The 20,444-nt window shown below is 34.6% G+C and overlaps 1 non-coding gene across 1 annotated transcript; it reads left to right on the plus strand.

Moving 5' to 3' along the window:
• Nucleotides 1-734: 734 nt before the first annotated feature.
• On the plus strand, nucleotides 735-841 carry LOC141699249 (small nucleolar RNA R71). The gene has a single exon (XR_012565724.1). It is a non-coding gene; the product is annotated as a small nucleolar RNA R71 (small nucleolar RNA).
• The last annotated feature ends 19,603 nt before the right edge of the window (nucleotides 842-20,444 follow it).

Below are 20,444 nucleotides of genomic sequence, written 5' to 3' on the forward strand. Positions count from 1 at the left end.
CGCCAAATACAGAGAAGTCATCCATGAACACCTCCCCATTCTGACCAATCATATCAGAAAAGATGGCCATCATGCATCTCTGAAACGTGGCTAGTGCACCACACATACCAGAAGAAACTCGTCTGAAGACGAAAGTACCAAAGGGACAAGTGAAGGTAGTCTTCTCCAGATCTTCTGGAGCGATACAAATCTGATTATAACCCGAATAACCATCCAGAAGACAGTAGTACCCGAATAACCCGAATTACTGGTACTGCTGATATGGTTGTTGAACCGCATTCTGAGTGTTGTTCCAGCTGAAATTAGGATGATTGCGGTTGTTAGGATGATAGGTGGCTGGCACAGGTTGTTGCGATCACTGAAAGTTGCTCACGAACTGAGCTGATTCACTAGAAATAGCACACTGATCAGTCTCATGGGCACTGGCACAAAGCTCACAGACACTAGTGATTTGATTAACTCCATAATTAACCAAAGTTTCAAACTTCATTGTCAAAGCCATAAGTTGGGCAGCTATAACAGTTGTTGCATCCAACTCCAGAATTCCTGTTATTTTTCCATGAGTCAGTGTCTGGGAAGGATTCTGGTATTCATTAGCAGCCATCAGTTCAATCAATTCATAAGCTTCATTATAGCTCTTATCCCACAAGGCTTCTCCTGATGCTGCATCGAGCATGGGTCTAGAAGTAGCACCCAATCCGTTGTAGAAACAGTTTATAATCATCCAATCAGGCATGCCATGGTGTGGGCACTTCCTTAGCATCTCCTTATATCGATCCCAAGCCTCACACAGAGATTCTCCAGTTTACTGAGCAAACTGAGTAAGAGCATTCCTGATTGTAGTAGTCTTTGCCATAGGGAAGAATTTAGTGAGAAAATTTTGAGCAAGATCTTCCCAAGTAGTGATAGACCCCGGTGGTAGAGAATGTAACCAGCATTTTGCTTTATCCCTCAGAGAGAATGGGAAGAGTCGCAGCTTGATAGCATCTTCAGTCACACCATTGAACTTGAAAGTGTCGCAGATCTCGATGAAATCCCTGATGTGCATGTTGGGGTCTTCTGTAGGCCAAAACCCCCAAACTGAACAGAGTTCTGTATCATCTGAATCGTGTTTGACTTGATCTCAAAAATGTTAGCCGAGATAGCTGGTCTGATGATGCTTGACTGAATATCATTGATCTTAGGCTCAGAATAATCCATCAGAGCCTTAGGAATTTCTGCTTGATCTCCCATCACTAATAAAGCTGGTTCCTCGACTTTTTTTTCTTCTTCTACCTTCTCTTCGTCCTCAACAACTTCCCTTCGAACCACTACAGCTTCTTCTTCAGCTTGATCCAGAATTCTCTTACGAGACCGAGAACGCGTATGCATACACGCTCGCTAGAGCACCTGAAATAAGACAAGGACACAGATAAGTAACAATGTCCGAGTCACTGAACTTTAACGACCACTGATGACAAACACATAAACTAAAAATTAACACCGAATTCCCCGGCAGCGGCGCCAAAAACTTGTTAGTCGCTGAACACGGGCTAAATTACACGCAAGTATATGCGTTCGCAAGTAATATAGAATATCTTCTAGTTCCCACAGAGAATCAGTTTTGTAATTTCAGTCAATGTATCTATGCAATAATGGTGTGGTTATTATCCAATGCTACGACGATTAACAAATTGAGATTATTTTTAACTAAACTTAAGCTAACAATTATAACTAAGAGAATAAGAATGGTTGAGTTAATATATATATGACAAACATGGGATTCTAACTTCATCAGGTACTTCATTCAATAGCCTTTTCGTTCTTAACCTTAGCATGTAATGGTGATGACACTAATCAGATAACACGAAACTGATAAACGCCAACTTTCGTTGTACGAGTACCATACTACTAGACATCCACAAAAGAGATAGAAGCTGACTATACACCAATTATATTGAGACCTTATACGTCTATAGAATTTGACAACATAACGGTTTAATGCACAAGTTATCCATCGTGATTACATAGGTCAAGTAAGATGGTTAAAATTACCTACGAATCATGTATATCAAATACATCAACCTATGCTAGCATGGCAAGTTCTAAACCCTTAAATTTACTTTCGCTTCATAAAGAATTAACACGCTATCTTATAAGTTTGCGACGCTCATAGGATGAATAAGCACAACCAATACTAGGTTATCATACAATCACCACACACTAAGGCATCGAAACAAATCAACTAAAGAAATCCATAAATAAATCTGCTAGAACCCCACGATAACGATTAGCCCATGATTGGACTCATCATCTACGTGGGTTCCGATGAAAGCATGGTATAATAAACGTAGTCTTTATACTTAATAAAACCAAGTACGAAACAAGAGTACAGGTTCAAGAATGAGAAAACTAGCATCCAACGTTACAACTTAAATAAAGAATCACAAGTTAAAACTAGATCTTCTTCGCCTTAAAAATTGTGCTAAAACGGTCTTCTTTAGTCCTTTTCTTTGTGCTATGTACGTCTCTCTATAAAAAAAAACGAGCTTATTTATGTATATATAGCAACCCCATGCAGAGTAGAAGTCTTCTGGATCAAAATCAGAATAAAATCAAAATTTATTTTCTCGACCTGGCGCGGCCGCGCGCTTCAACAGCACGAGCGCGCTGAACTTCTGTTCTTTGGGCGCGGCCGCGCGCTATCACAGCACGGGCGCGCTGACTCCCTGTATAAAATTCTGACTTCTTCTTTTCCTTGCTGATTTGAGTTGGTTTTCCACGAGCTTTTATTCCAACACCCTCCTAACACCCAATTAGCACTAAAACCATGCTGCTTACCCGAATAATGCCTGAAAATGCAAAAACACTAGAAAACACATTAAAACATCGACAACTTGAGTACAAATACACCAATTCAAAGTTTTACGGAGCGTAATAAAGTGTCATAAATGCCACTCAACAAATACTGAGTCATAAAATAGTGATGATGACTCAAATATTGATATCTCTAACATATTCTGAAATTGATCACTGTGATGATGAGAAGAATTGCAGATGGCTGTCTTGATGGTAAAATTTTTTAGGAGGATGGCCTTTATAATATATGTTTAAATGTTTATTTGATATAAAATAAATTATTTTGGTTTATTTGAGTAAAAAAAATCTAACTTATAAGCAAAATTATCCAAAAACTTATATATGTACCTGTTTGAGAAATTTCAAAATAAGTAACTTATAATTTAAAATGAATAAGTGACTTGTAAGTGATAAGTTGATAAATGTTTATAAGTTATATAAGTGTTTTGATAATTTTACTTATAAGTCATAATATTTTTTGCTTAATTGAACTAAAATAAATAATTTTTAAATATAAAAATCGATTCGTGAATTTTAAATTAGATTAACATTTAAAAACATCTATTTTAAAACTAAAGTTAATAAAAAGGCGAAAAAATTAAAATAAGTTGAAAAAAGTACGTCGTTACTAACATTTAAATTATCGACTTATAAGTTGAAAATTCGAATTATAAGTTGAGCCGACAAACACTCTCCATAAATTATTACTGGCTTAAAAATTATAAGTTAAATTAAAAATTGTGGCCAAACAGGGCAATAACTTATAAATAATCATCTACTTACCACTTATAAATTATTTATTCATTTTAAGTAAAAATTACATATTTTGAGATTTATCAAGCGGGCCCACTATGTTTTTACTAACTTCTTAGCTCTAACTTATCAAGATACATGTAAACCTCGATAAATTAATAATCTCGGGATTAGAGAAAATTATTAATTAATTAATAAATTAATAATTTATTAATTTATTAATTTATCAATATATATATCATATTTAATTTTTTTAACATCTGTTTATAAATATATAGATGCCGAAAAGTTCACTTGTCTAGGAAAAAGTGAGCAAGTGAGATTAAATAATGGACAAATAATTAATTGTGCTATATGAAACGAGAAAGAATATGAAGCGAACGAAGCATCTATTAATTTTTGGATCAGACAGAATCAGAGTGGATATCCGATTCATTGATATCCTTAATGCACTTAGAAAGATATTGGATAAAAAAAGTACATGATAAATATATTTTTTTTATCGTAGGTAACCCGCAGTCGTTACTGGGTGCGCACTGGGTAAATTTTACGGGTTCACGCAATAGTCTACAAATCACGTGAATTAAGGTAAATAAATAATTTTAATAAAAGATGAAATTATTAGTTTATATATTACGTGGGATTTATAGAGTTTAATAGAAAATATTATCTTATAAATTTAGCAAATTTATTAATTTAAAATAAAAGGCACGGACTACAAAATTTTATTAATTAATGGAGATTATTAATTTATCGACATTCATAAGTTGAAAAAGTCCAAAGAATTGGACAAGATTCTCATGTCCACGTCGGATGGGACCTCCCAATTACAAACGTAGAGGGGGAAACATAGAGATAACATCAAAGCCTTCACATGTGGAAGTACAAAACTCCAAATCTTTTTTCTGACCTTTCTTTTGACACTGATGTTTTGAATATGACAGTGTAATCTTTATAAAATGGAGAACAAAAGTTGAAATTGATATTTGCTTTTTCCATCCGTGAATAATTCTTTAATTTACTCTTTATTCTTCAATTTCATTAAATTGTTTATCACATTTCTTATTATACTAACTGAAAAATGTTTTGTGCTGAATAAAGTTTTGACACAACCTCAATATAATTTTATGTTTTTGAAGAGGAAACAAATCAGAGTTTGTTCCTAAAAGATCATAGCCCCCTGTAAATTGGCACTTCAATTTTGCTGATGTATACTTTTGACAATATTTTATAGAGTGACTAATGGACCCTTGATAACTTTGGGCCAGACCTGTTAAAGAAAAACTTTGGACCACGTGGGGTACACCAGTATCATTAGATCAACTCCTAGAGCCCATAACTCACATTCTACAAATACTACTACTACACAGAGCATACAACGGGCAATTTGGTACACTACAGGTGAACACGACACGAAATGACACGAAAAATACGGATATGAGTTTTAATTTTTGGTACACGAAACACGAATGTACACGAACACGAAATTACACGATAGATTTAGTGTCAGATATGAGTTTCAATTTAGATACACGAAAGTACACGAAATTACATGAGATAAATATATTTATAAATTAATATATACATCACATGCATATATTTATGTATATAATATAAATATAATATAAATATTTACAAGTTTTTATAGAATACTATGTAAAAATATATATATATATATATATATATATATATACACTCTCCATATTTCGTTAAATTATACATTAAAATAGATTTTTTTATATATTATATGTATATATATATTATATTAATTTTTTATTTAATATACACGAAAAGTACACGACACGGTTCGAATCGGATATGGATTTCACACATGGGTACACGAAATCATTTCCGGTCGGATACGAGTTTCATATTTACGTATACGAAACACGAAATTACACGACACGAAAGTACACGATACGACCCGATTGCCCGCTCTACTACAGTACCAACTAACTGTTCAAGGGAGCCCATTGTTTTCAAGTTTCAACTTGGGGAAATCGATTGGAAGAGGTGGTTAGAACTTTTGTCCGTTGATGTTCAGAGTTCGACTTCTGACGTATACATGTTTAATTAATTAATTAGGAAAAAAAATAACTCTTCATCTTAGGAAATTGATGTGGAGAACTTTTAATTTTCGATGATGAGCAGCTACGCAAAACTGAGATTTCAAGCCAACTAGTCTATAAAATTATCAAGATTTTTAAAATAGTTTCTGCTTAATCATAAAAATCAATGAATTTCTCATTTCCACTGATTTTCAAAACAAAGGGCCCCACGCGTTTTCAATATTGATTTAATATAATTTTCGGAACCTGATAGTAGACTTTGGAAGAATATTATTACGTGTATTCTTATTTTCGTCGTTATTTTGCAAGTGCAAGTTGATCCTTGTTTTAAGGCACACAATAGGCTGGAAGCAGAATAAATTATTTTTTAAGAATTCGACTATTGGTCCGTTTTTAATTAATTAAAAAAAATAGAATAAAGCTGGCAAATAATTACTAGCAGAGTTGACAGTATTGGATGAAACTGCTGAGCCCAATCGCTGACTTCACATTGTACTTAATTCTACGTCAACTACCTACTTGATTATTTTATTTCATAAGCGTAATATGAGTACATGCTAGCTGGACCTGTCATTGATTGATTGTATAATCAACAAAAATTATTCATAATTTTTATGACAACAGGTTATTATTTATTAGTTTTTTCTTATAATATCAAATAAACGGTAACGTACTTATATTTTAAAGATTTGTTCATGATTGTGGTTGAATTACTATATCAACATATTTTTTTAATAATAGCTAACCCGCAACCACTACAGTTAGAGTGCAAACTAGTAAATGACTCAGGAGACATAATCATAAATTCTACTTATGTGATATTTGAACATATGACCAAGATGATAGTTATCACTCCCTCCGTCCCTAAAAACTTTTCACACTTTCCTTTTTAGGTAAATTAAATTATTTTTCCCACTTTCTATTTTTAACATAAAAGTAAAAAAAGACTACATTAAAAAAATAAACAAATCCTATCTAAGGCCATCTCCAAGAGTGGCCTGTCGGCCTAAATTTGGACCGATTTCGGTCCAAATCTACCAATAGTGGCTTATTGCCCTGTTCCAATTTAGGCCAGTGAATATTGCCGGCCTAAATTTAGGTCAGCACTATTCACCGGCCTAAATCTTTTTAATAATAAAATATTTACTTTTTATGTTTTATATATTCATTAGTTTTTTTGATTGAATGTTATTATATATATATTAAGTAGTTTTTAATTATATTTTTTAATTTTCATTTATATATAATTGTTATTTAACAAAAATAGATTTTTAATTCAAATTAATAATGTACTTGATTGAAGATGAACGTGATTTGAGTGCTCCAATTCAAGATCTGATCGAAATTCCAAATCCAGAAGTTGAGACGCTTGAAAATGATGAAAATACTCGATATCAACAATTTCTTTGACGATATCGAAAAATAAAAAATAAAAAAGCTCATATTACTCTTCGAGGTGCATTAATCGAGCATTTGTGGGAATAATATACTAATTCAGAGTAGTTCAATATTTGTTATTTTTCTTTTAGTTAATTTAATTATAATATTATTTTTTCTTGTTTAAGTGTAATGTTTTATAATTTAATAAATTTTTAAGTTTGAAATTAATATGAATAGGTATGTGAATTAGTATCAACACATTAAAATAACAATATATTAATAGTTAAAAGAATAAAATATTGATATATGAATTTGGACCAAAATTTAGACGCAAATTTAGGCCAAGATTTAGGCCAAAAATCTTGGCCACTCTTGGAGTTGCCCTAAATACTCTAAAATATCCCCCCACTTACTAATCTATACCCATTCTCTCTCTCACCACTCTCTTTTCTCTCCCTTCTTTCTGCCGCCATCAAAACCCTAATTTCTCTTCTTCATAAATATGAGTGTCCATTATGGTTTTTCCGATTCCGATGATGAATCTACAAATATGTACGAGTTCTCCGATCCCAATCACCGTGATAAAGGTGATTTATGTGATGGGGAACACAGTTACAGTCGAGAAGATATTCGATTGAGATGTGGTCCAAATAGTTTTGAGGAATCGGTGGCGAAATCAGATGAGACGGTGGCAAAATCATATGAAAACCCTAAATCGATGTTGCATGCATGTGAGATTGAAGTCCCCTTGGATCAAAACGATGCTCCACCATCCCCTCTTTCTGCAGATCCAGTGGTTGCTCCGGATCCGTCGAGCGACGACTTGGATGTTGAGGCTGATTCAGAAGATTCATGTTCTCGGTCCTAATCGTTTATTCGATTGTTGTTGTAAGGAATCGTTTTACTTCGACTGTTGTTATTTCTTTGATTTATTCGGTTAAATTGATTGTTGTTTATTCGATTGTTGTTTTAGTTTATTCGATTGCTGTTTATTCGATTGTTGTTTTAGTGTATTCGAATGATGCCCTGTGATTATTTCAGTGTATTCGATTGTAAGGAATTGGTGTTGTGGTTTAATGTTACTTCTTTGATTTATTCGGTTAAATCGATTGTAACGAATTCCTGTTTATTTGATTGTTTATGTCCTTATCGGCTTCGATTTTTGATTTAGTGTACTTTTATTCGATTATTGTTTATTCGATTGTTGTTTTAGTGTATTCAGATGATGCCCTGTGATTATTTGAGTGTATTCGATTGTAAGGAATTGGTGATGTGGTTTAGTGTTATTTCTTTGATTTATTCGGATCGATTGTAATGAATTCCTGTTTATTTGATTGTTTATGTCCTTATCGACTTCGATTGTTGATTTAGTGTACTTTTATTCGATTGTTATTTTAGTGTATTCAGATGATGCCCTGTGATTATTTGAGTGTATTCGATTGTAAGGAATTGGTGCTGTGGTTTAGTGTTATTTCTTTGATTTATTCGGTTAAATCCATTGTAGCGAATCCCTGTTTATTTGATTGTTTATGTCCTTATCGGCTTCGATTGTTGATTTAATGTACTTTTATTCGATTGTTGTTTTAGTGTATTCAGATGATGCCCTATAATTATTTGAGTGTATTCGATTGTAAGGAATTGGTGCTGTGATGTTATAATGACTTGGTATATTTGATTATTTATGTATTTGATTGTTAAACCATCTGTGATTGTAATTACTTGGTGTTGTGATCCCCATGTGATCGATGATGATAGTTCTTGTTGCTGAGACAAATTACCGCCCTTATGTGCCATGGACAACCAAACTACTGGTGGCTTGTGTGTGCTTAGTGGTCGTGGATGTTGTCGATGATGCTTGAGGACACTTTGAGATCAAATATTTATATAAACATGTTATGCTTAAAACTAAGCTTACTTTTAATACAACCACTGCTTAAAACTAAGCTTACTTGTAGCACTAATACTGCAAAATAATGCTTACATGTCCCCAATTAATCTGTTGAACTTGATGCTCTGTTTGGTCTATGTATATGATTTCATGCCTCGTGAACAACCCACATTGGTGCAGTGACTTGCACTGGTAGCTTACCCTCAACTGCTATTTTTTTCTTGTTAACATGAGGCACAAGGTAATCATTCGAGCCTTTTACTTTCAGCACTTCATTCATGACATATTGATATGATAACCATACATTTGCTAGTGTCCTTGCATCTAGTTCATAGAATGCTTGATGTACTGCATCCAACATATTATCGACATCTTTTGGCATTTTCTTGTGCATTAAAGATTGAATGCTTCTAAAAAAACCCCAAGTCCAGAATATTTAAATCTGGACTGTTTGGAGGTTGTTGCACCAGAATGAATGTAAAGTCCATTTGTTCAAAAACTTGTTGCCATTGTGGGTCTTCTTGGCATATGTGTGTCCTTGAGTTGTCTTGTTGTATGTATATAGTTTTATGACCTTCACTTGCTGGCCATTTCTGCATGATTGTTGGTATAATATCATTGATTAACATGTTCCTTGTTTCCTTTTCCCCACTGATTCAACTATCTTGGTGATAACTGTCCCCTTTGCTCTGTATTTGGATGCCCTCTTGGCTGGTTCTTGGTAAGTGAATGGGAAGATGCCTATCTTCCCATCAAAGGTACACTCATTTTCTGCATTAAATCTTGGTCTTGCTACAGCTGCTGTGAACATAACTTTAGGTATGAATTTGCTTGACTTGGCTATCCTGTAGATTTTTTGCTTAGATAAAACCACTTCTCATCAATGTGTGTGAAGTTGTACATGGGATAATATTGTCTCTTTGTTGTTGGTGTGTCTCCCATTAGCAAATTTAAAACCCATTCAACCCTTTGAAATAGACTTGCCTCTTTCAAAGAAGGATGTAAAAGGGATGTACAGGGTTTGTGTGAGGTTTAATGGGTCCCCTCTTTATCATTCTATTTGTTGTAGTTGAAGATACTTTCAGTTGTACTGTCAAGTCTCTTATGCATGCTCTGTCCCCCATGTTTATCTCAGTTATTGCATTAGGTTGCACTTGTATTCTTTTTCTCCCCGAGTTATGACCCTTTGTTGACATGTTGTATGGCTCACTTGCTGCCTTTTGCCTCCTTGCAGTGCTCCATATTGTGCTGATTGTTCTCCTTGATACATTGAACAGATTTGCCACTTCTTGAACTGCACCATGCTTCAGTTTCCCCTCTGTCTGGTTGTTCAGAAGCCACATTACTACTTGCATCCTTGAATCACAGCTGAGCTTTGCCCTCCTTCTGTGATGATGATTTTCCAGTTCTTCTGTGTCTTCTTCTGCTGGTTCATTCAAATCAAAAGGGAAAGCATAACTCATTTCTACATAGGGGGTAAAGCAATGATGCAATTTGATGTTTCTTTTCCAATTTATACTTGTAAATTTTGATTGTAATATGTGTGCATGTAATGCTGCAATCTGATTGGTTGTTAGCACTTGTAATCTCTCCACTTTATGTAAAATATTTGTATTAGCCACTTGTTTTCCCACTGTTGGTTGTTAAGCGGGAATATTTGTTGATGTTTCCCACTGTTTTTTGAATTTTTTCATATAAAACAATTGTTTAAACCACTTGCATTTTTTAATTATTAAAACCCGTGTCATTCACAATATGGGCAATGTATTAAGGTACAGAGGAAGTATCTCTTTTAAGTTTTAACCATGAGTCAACCCTTGCAAAATTCTATATCAACATAATTTGCTCATCAATAATAGGATTTTACTCCTTACACTTATTTTAATATGAAAAAATTATTATTCTAAAAATTATTTGTATATAAATTATAAGTAATAAAATCTTATTTGGAAAAACAAATAAACAATCTTTAAACATATTATTTTATACATTTCGAAAAACGTGCAAAAATTGTTAAAACAACTGATATGAGATAAAACGAGTAATTGATATTTGTTTATGAATTTAAGATAGATCCACTTTCAGATTATGACATTCGAATGTGATTTTGTTTGGTCTAATTTGAAATAAAATCGGATGAAATTCATATTATTAAAATAGGACAAAATCATGTTCAAATATTTAAGGATCGTAGTTTATTCATTTTTCTAATTTATGAGACTTTATTTTTTTAGTGCAAATATTTTAATAAAATATGGCATATTAAAAAAAATTATGATTCAATAGTTATGTTATCATAAACTTAAATTTATTTGAAGTATGGATTATATTTATAAATGGAGAATTTTCTCAATTGTTAATGTATAGGACACCGGTGACCCGTTAAATTAATTAAAATTTGAATAGCACAAAACAATCGCATAAATTAACCATACCCTAACCTTTGTTAAGGATTGAGCATATCATGGTCAATCTTTCCTTAATACTAGTTGTGCAGATACTTAGCATAATCAGATTCCTAGACTTCAGCTGTGTAAATAGTTAGCACAATTGTCTCCCTGATTATTAGTCTAGTTTATTACATACTTGTAACTGATTCATATAGCCATATATAAGTAGAGCAGTGTACACTATAAATACCACATTTGATCAATGAGAAAAAGTAACTTCTCTGAATATTTCTTTTCTTTATCTCTTTATGGTATCAGAGCCTTGATCCATCTTTCCCTTTCTTCTTAAACACATTATTAATGGCCAACGATACTCCTTCATATCAGATCCCTAATGGCAACGATCCAACCAAGCCATTTACTTTTCTAAACATTCACAACACCATCAAACTCACCTCTACAAATTATCTCTCTTGGAAAATACAAATGGAGGCCATTCTGATAGGCCATGACCTATATAAATATGTCGACGGGTCTCTTACTTGTCCTTCTCCGGTTGTCACAACCGACACTATTGAAAAAAACCAATCCTGAATTTCTCTACTGGACTCGTCAAGATAAGCTACTGTTCGGTGCACTTGTTGGTACCTTGTCTCAAACGTTGGTCCCTCTCGTGTCTCAAGCGCACACAACCAAAGAGATGTGGGATATCCTTGCCAAAACATATGCTCTACCAAGCTGTAATATCCCGTAATTTTTAGAATTAGATTATTAATTGAATAATAGAATAAAAAGAATTAAAATTAGACAAGGACTAGGATTTAAAATTGAATTAGACTAATGAGCCTAAAATTTGGATCCAATTCTAATATGGATAACTTGTAGGTTAAGATATAGGGTTTTGTCTCGTTATAAATACACCATATTCGTCTTTCTCGTTTTTTATATAAGAATTCGTAGGGCTCTTCTCAGCAAAAATCAGCAGTCTTGTAAAATTCGTAGAAAATTCATCGTAAGTCGGAATTCAGTGATTCTGGACTTTTCGGAGAGGTCTTTTCGTTATCTTCAACTTTCGTGTTTCGTATTTTCTAATATAACGTCGTTTAGTAGGTCAAAAAGGCTATATTCAGATCTGGTCAGATTTTAAGGTAAGTTTTTGATCGATCTTACTAGTGTTTTCAAAATTGTGTATTATGCGTGTATATTTGATTATCAAAATATGGGCTAAGTGATGATATATTTGAAAGTATTATGTGTTATAGTATATGTATTATTATATATATGTGATGTCTGGACGATAATTTGAGATCTTTGATTTGTGCCATGGTTTGTGAAAATATCGAATAAGAACTTAGGACCGCAGTCACCGGATTGTAGTGACAGTTTTGAGAAAATTTAGGACCGTTATCACCGGGTTGTAGTGGTCTTGGCATGAATTATGGATTTTGAATTATTGTTGTTTATGTGCTATGTGTATCGAATAAGAATAAGAATGTGTATCGAAAGTGTGTGTTTCGTATATCGTATCGTATAGATTATCGGTGTATTTTGTTATATGTGTGTGTGTTACTTGGCCTACTAGTTGGATCGATTGGTCTCTTGCTGGGCTGTATAGCTCATTCTTACAATTTCAGGTTTCGCCTAAGAGTTCGAGTTGGATAGCATTGGAGTTCGAGGATCTTAGTATTGGAGTAGATTGACTTTGGGCTTCCGTTACCTGCGCTTTTGTAATAGTCTCCTTTGTAATTGAATTTTCGATTAGTAAATTGTATTTTTTTTTAGTTTTGATTTAGAATTAATCGTCCGGATGTGCGGGTTGTTACAGTTGGTATCAGAGCAGGCTGTCTTTCGGAGTGTATTAGGTATGAGACTAGTACATTCCCTAGGATTCGATCTTGTAGACCATAGTTTGACCTTTGGTAGATCATGGGGTAGATGGGGTAGATGTGTCTCGAACTTTAGGATTGTTGGGAATTTGGGGACCAAATTCTTTTTAAGGAGGGTAGTATGTAATATCCCGTAATTTTTAGAATTAGATTATTAATTGAATAATAGAATAAAAAGAATTAAAATTAGACAAGGACTAGGATTTAAAATTGAATTAGACTAATGAGCCTAAAATTTGGATCCAATTCTAATATGGATAACTTGTAGGTTAAGATATAGGGTTTTGTCTCGTTATAAATACACCATATTCGTCTTTCTCGTTTTTTATATAAGAATTCGTAGGGCTCTTCTCAGCAAAAATCAGCAGTCTTGTAAAATTCGTAGAAAATTCATCGTAAGTCGGAATTCAGTGATTCTGGACTTTTCGGAGAGGTCTTTTCGTTATCTTCAACTTTCGTGTTTCGTATTTTCTAATATAACGTCGTTTAGTAGGTCAAAAAGGCTATATTCAGATCTGGTCAGATTTTAAGGTAAGTTTTTGATCGATCTTACTAGTGTTTTTAAAATTGTGTATTATGCGTGTATATTTGATTATCAAAATATGGGCTAAGTGATGATATATTTGAAAGTATTATGTGTTATAGTATATGTATTATTATATATATGTGATGTCTGGACGATAATTTGAGATCTTTGATTTGTGCCATGGTTTGTGAAAATATCGAATAAGAACTTAGGACCGCAGTCACCGGATTGTAGTGACAGTTTTGAGAAAATTTAGGACCGTTATCACCGGGTTGTAGTGGTCTTGGCATGAATTATGGATTTTGAATTATTGTTGTTTATGTGCTATGTGTATCGAATAAGAATAAGAATGTGTATCGAAAGTGTGTGTTTCGTATATCGTATCGTATAGATTATCGGTGTATTTTGTTATATGTGTGTGTGTTACTTGGCCTACTAGTTGGATCGATTGGTCTCTTGCTGGGCTGTATAGCTCATTCTTACAATTTCAGGTTTCGCCTAAGAGTTCGAGTTGGATAGCATTGGAGTTCGAGGATCTTAGTATTGGAGTAGATTGACTTTGGGCTTCCGTTACCTGCGCTTTTGTAATAGTCTCCTTTGTAATTGAATTTTCGATTAGTAAATTGTATTTTTTTTTAGTTTTGATTTAGAATTAATCGTCCGGATGTGCGGGTTGTTACACAAGCAGGGGCCACATTAAGCAATTGAAGGATCAATTTAACCGCACTACCAAAGGTAATCGTTCTATTACTGAATTTATGCAGGCCATTAAAACTTGTGCCGATCAACTTGCTGCTCTAGGAAAAAAGGTGGAACATGAAGATCTTATTGATCGTGTCCTACTCGGTCTAGATGAGTCATATACCTCTGTGATTGAAGCTGTTAATGGAAGAGATACTCCTATTTCATTTGAGGAACTTCATGAAAAGCTCATAAATAGAGAACTCACCATTCAACAAAATCGTCAAGACTCCTCAATGCCAGCAACTGCCTTTGCTGTTACAACTCGCAACCATGGTAAGAATTACGGTCGCTCAAATGCCCCTGGCATTCTCCCACTCCCTTCCAACAATTTTATAAAGCAAACTCGTCCCTACTTGGGTAAGTGTCAGTAATGCCGTCAACAAGAACATGTTGTATCTCAATGCCCAGTGTTTACTCAGAAGTTTCCTAATGTTATACCACCTCCACCTCCTCCATTCCAGAACCGTTATGCACAAAGTTACAGGAAACCAACACCTCCTCAAGCACACACTGCTAATGTTCAAATTCCTCCCTCATCATCTACTTGGCTTTTGGATAGTGGCGCTTCACAATATATAACAACAAATCTGAACAACTTGGCACTACACACTCCGTATGATGAAACTGAGGAGTTGATTATTGGAGACGGTACAGGTTTAAAAATTTCTCATATTGGTTCAATGTCTTTTTCACACCCATGATCTCCTCTCTACCTTAATAATGTTCTTTATGTCCCTTCAATTTCTCGCAATATAATTTCAATCTCTCAATTTTGCAATGATAATAATGCATCTATTGAATTCTTACCTAATTCATTTCTTGTGAAGGATCTCAAAACGGGGGCTTCTCTCTTTCAGGGTCCGGTTAAGTCCGGTGTTTATGAAATTCATTCTAATTCACCTCAAGTTTTCGCAAGCAACAAGACTGATTCGCTCGATTGGCATCATAGATTAGGCCATCCTTCTCAAAAGGCTTTTAGAAAAATTATTTAATCCAATAATCTAAATATTTCCAGTATTTCTATTTTAGATTGTAATTCTTGTGCTTGCAATAAAATGCATCAATTACCCTTTTCAGTTTCTTCTATTTCTTCTACTGCCCCTCTTCAATATACCTACACAGACTTATGGACTGCTCCTATATATTCCCATGATGGTTACAAATACTATATATTATTTGTTGATCATTATACTAAATACATTTGGTTGTACCCATTAAAACGAAAATCTGATACCAAAAATACATTTCTTCGATTTAAAGCATTAGTTGAGAAATATTTCCAACTTCCTCTTATTACTTTATACTCTGATAATGGTGGTGAATATGAAGCCCTTAAAGAATATCTAGCAGTAGCTGGAATTTCAAGACTTACAACCCCCCCTCACACCCCTCAACACAATGGGTACTCTGAGAGACGTCACCGACACATTGTCGAAACATTTCTTTCTCTTCTAACTCATTCCTCGATGCCACTTGAATACTGGCCGCATGCCTGTTCAACAGCGGTTTATTTAATCAATCGTCTTCCCACACCTACACTGAAAAATGAGTCTCCTTTCTTTAAATTATTTGGAAAGCAACCAAATTATCAAAAGCTAAGGGGTTTTGGTTGCTTATGTTATCCTTGGATTAAACCTTATAATAAACATAAACTTGACCCAAAATCAATTCCTTGTATCTTTGTTGGATACTCATCAGCACAAAGTGCTTATTACTGCCTTGATCCAAAAACGAACAAGGTATATATCTCCAGACATGTTCATTTTGTGGAGAGTAAATTTCCATTCTTGGATCTCACAAAACCAACGCCATCTGTACCTACGTTACTAGAAGAATGGTGTCCACTTTCTCTTCCTATTTCATCATCAGTTACAGAAAATTCTTCAGAAACAATATTACCAAGTCATTCTACTCCTTCCATGGACATAGTAAGTCAGCACTCTCCTATTTCTTCTACTAATTCACAAAGTCAGTCCATAAATTCTCCCACAAACTTCAACACCTCCCCTTCTATCTCTAATGAATATACATCCGCCTCACATTCACCTGCTATCTCACCTTCTTCGACTCCTCCGGTCTTGCATCAACCAAGTCATAATATGACTACCAGACTCCAAAATGGAATAAGAAAACCTATCACTAAACTTAACTTAAATGTTCAGGTTGCATCACCTGAAATTGAGCCTAAATCTATTACACAAGCTCTTAAAAGCCCGATTTGGAGGAAGGCTATGGATGATGAAATTGCTGCCTTGGTACGAAATAAAACATGGGACTTGGTACAGCCATCAACCTCACAAAATGTGATTGGGTGTAAATGGGTATTCCGAATAAAGAGGGATAAAGATGGCAAAATTACTAAATATAAGGCGCGTTTAGTAGCAAAGGGTTTTCATCAAAGGCCTGGTCTTGATTATAATGAGACATTTAGCCCTGTTGTCAAGCCAGCAACAGTACGTCTAATACTTTCTCTTGCAGTTTCACAAGGCTGGTCACTTCGCCAACTCGATATCAATAATGCATTCCTACAAGGAACATTAACAGATGAAGTGTACACTATGCAGCCACCAGGATACAAGGATTCTGAATATCCAAATTATGTATGCAAGCTCAACAAAGCTCTTTATGGTCTGAAACAAGCCCCGAGAGCTTGGTACAAAGAGTTACGGAAATATTTGTTGAATTCAGGATTTAAAAATGCGGTGTCAGACTCATCTTTGTTCACACTTCACACAAATGTATCCATTATATATTTGTTGGTCTATGTAGACGACATAATTGTCACAAGCAATAATCCAGAATTTTTAGAGTCATTCATTAAAAAATTCTCGACAAGGTTCTCTCTCAAAGATTTGGGTAATTTATCATATTTTCTGGGAGTTGAAGTACTACCACATCCTGCTGGTTTATTTCTCAGTCAAAAGAAATATATTTCTGAAATTTTATGCAGGGCCAATATGGACGAATCAAAACCAGTTGCAACTCCTCTTGCAACTCATCATCCACTGTCATTAAAAGGAAAGGCACTTCAAGACCCAACTCAATATCGTGCGTTAATTGGAAGCCTACAATACTTAAGTCTGACCAGACCAGGTGTTGCCTTCTCTGTAAATAAATTAGCCCAGTATATGCAAAGACCTACCGAAGATCATATGCAAGCCTTGCGACGTCTACTTCGATATTTAAGTGGTTCGTTACACATGGGAATTACTCTGCATAAAAATTCACCACTATCTCTTCATGCTTATTCAGATGCTGATTGGGCTCGGGATAGAGATGATTACATATCCACGACAGCCTACATTGTATATCTAGGCAAAAACCCAATCTCCTGGACATCTAAAAAGCAACGCACAAGGGCTCGCTCATCTACAGAAGCGGAGTACCGAGCTGTAGCAAATGCAACTTCAGAACTTCTATGGCTTCGTAACTTATTTAATGAGTTGGGTTTGCAAAGTACCTCTACTCCGGTAATTTATTGTGATAATGCAAGTGCCACATACGTTAGTGCAAATCCGGTCTTCCATTCAAAAATGAAGCATCTTGGTCTGGACTATCATTTTGTACGAGAAAATGTTCAATCCGGCAAGCTTAGGGTCACTTATATATCCACGAATGATCAGCTAGCAGATGCCCTCACAAAACCCCTTCCACGATCTACTTTTACTTCCCTGGTTCACAAAATCGGTCTCTCATGCTGGCCGACCATTTTGAGGGGGCGTGTTAAGGATTGAGCATATCATGGTCAATCTTTCCTTAATACTAGTTGTGCAGATACTTAGCATAATCAGATTCCTAGACTTCAGCTGTGTAAATAGTTAGCATAATTGTCTTCCTGATTATTAGTCTAGTTTATTACATACTTGTAACTGATTCATATAACCATATATAAGTAGAGCAGTGTACACTATAAATACCACATTTGATCAATGAGAAAAAGTAACTTCTCTGAATATATCTTTTCTTTATCTCTTTAACCTTAACCTTAATTGAGTTCACTGAAGTTCATTTTGGTCATTTGGCCACTCGGTGAAAAACTATAGAACTATTATTCTATCTGCAAAAAATTATAGCGGGTTGATAAGAGATTCTTTTTTACATCCTAAATATCGAATTTTTGATCGAACGGTTAGGAAGCCTATTATCATGTACTCCGGCCCTCCGTCACACTGAATTGTTTACGTTACCCATTCGGCACGCTTTTCAATGCTCGTTTAAAATACAGTTTCATAATATATATTTTTAATAAAAGTTTTATTTAAAAAAAAATATTATAAAACTATACTCCCTCCGTCCCGTTCGATTCTGGACGTTTACTATTTGCACGTATTTCGAGAATTCTAAAAAGTATAGTTTGATAATGTTTTTTTCAATTTTTTTTTTGAATAAAAGTTTCAATCAAAAAAAAATATTTTTAAAAAAATATTGTGAAGTTATGTTTTAAATAAGTATTGAAAAATATGTCAAAAAATAACGTATACAATTTAATAGGACAGAGAGTACGAAATACGTGCCGAATAAGGGAGTAATTGGTTAGTGACAAATAGAGGTGGCCAAACGGGTGGTTCAACCCGCCCGAACTCGCCCCGGCTCGCCTAGTAAACCGTTTTAATTCGACTCGTAACGGGGCGAGTCAAACTCGGCACTGAACAGGAACAGTAACGGGGCGTATAAGGTTTCGTTATTTTCTAACCGTGAATCGGCACGGCACAGCTCGTTAAAGCGGCACGGCACGAGACTGAACCGGGACGCGAGAACAGACCGGCACGTCAACCCGCCAACCCGCCTGAACTCGCGTAACCCGACCAACCCGTGTGAACCGGCACGTGAATTAATCACTTTGACGAGCCTGCACCTCTGCACCTCTGCACCTCTGCACCTCTGCAAATTCAACTCAACGGCTCTCATGCAGCTTTTAAACGGCTATCTTGGCTATTAAATATAAGGTAGTTATCACCGAGTTATATAATTCTGATTCCAGAAATCAAGTGGAGGATAGATTGATTAACGAATTTATGTGGAATTTGGCAATTAAAGTTCGTGATTTGCTTGAGTGTTTTGCACATGCCACTAAAATTTTTTCTTATGTTTACGAACCAAATGTACATCATGTTATTATTGAGTGTGTAAATATTGTTACTACTTTACAACAATTTGAAAATGATGATCGCTTTTCTGCAATAGTTATCAAAATGAAAAAAAAGTGGATTGAGTACTTTACGGAATTTCCTTATATTTATGGTATTGCATGTCTTCTTGATCCCGGTGTTAGGAAGGAGGGTTTAGAAAATATGTTAGAACACTACTATCAAGTGTTAGGAGTTTCATATAATCATACACTTTATGTACAAAATTGTTTAGACTTTTTACATCGTCTTGTAGATATATATACTCCCAAAACTCAAAATATTGTACCACCTAAAACTAGTAGTGTTAGCAGATTTAATAGTACTATTTCGGAAATCTTAACTAAAAAACAAAAGTGTAGAATTTCCACTACGACTTCCACACCTATTTCTTCTTTTAGTATGACTCGGGAGTTTTTTTCTTATAATTATGAGTTAGACGAAGATTTTTCAATACTAATATGGTGGAAAAATCATGAGAATCAATTTCCGGTTTTAGCTAAAATTGCAAGGGATATTTTAGTAGTTCCTGCCTCTACAATTGCGTCCGAGTCCGCTTTTAGCGCAGGTAGAAGAGTGTTGGACGAGAAAAGATCAAGTCTTGCACCGGACGTTGTAAAAATATGTGTTTGTAAAAAAGATTGGGATCAAGCTGCAAAAAGACAACAAGGGAGGAAAGAAGATGATTCGGATGGAGAAGAAGATATTTGGATGACAATGGACACTTCATCAGAATCGGGCGCGTCAACTACCAACGAACAACAAGAACAAGAAGAATTTGTATAAATAAATAGTGGATTAGATAGAATATTTTGTTATGTATTTTAAATTTTAATTGTTTCGT

This window comes from Apium graveolens, chromosome 11 (genome assembly GCF_009905375.1).
Source record: "Apium graveolens cultivar Ventura chromosome 11, ASM990537v1, whole genome shotgun sequence".
In the NCBI taxonomy this organism is placed as follows: Eukaryota; Viridiplantae; Streptophyta; class Magnoliopsida; order Apiales; family Apiaceae; genus Apium; species Apium graveolens.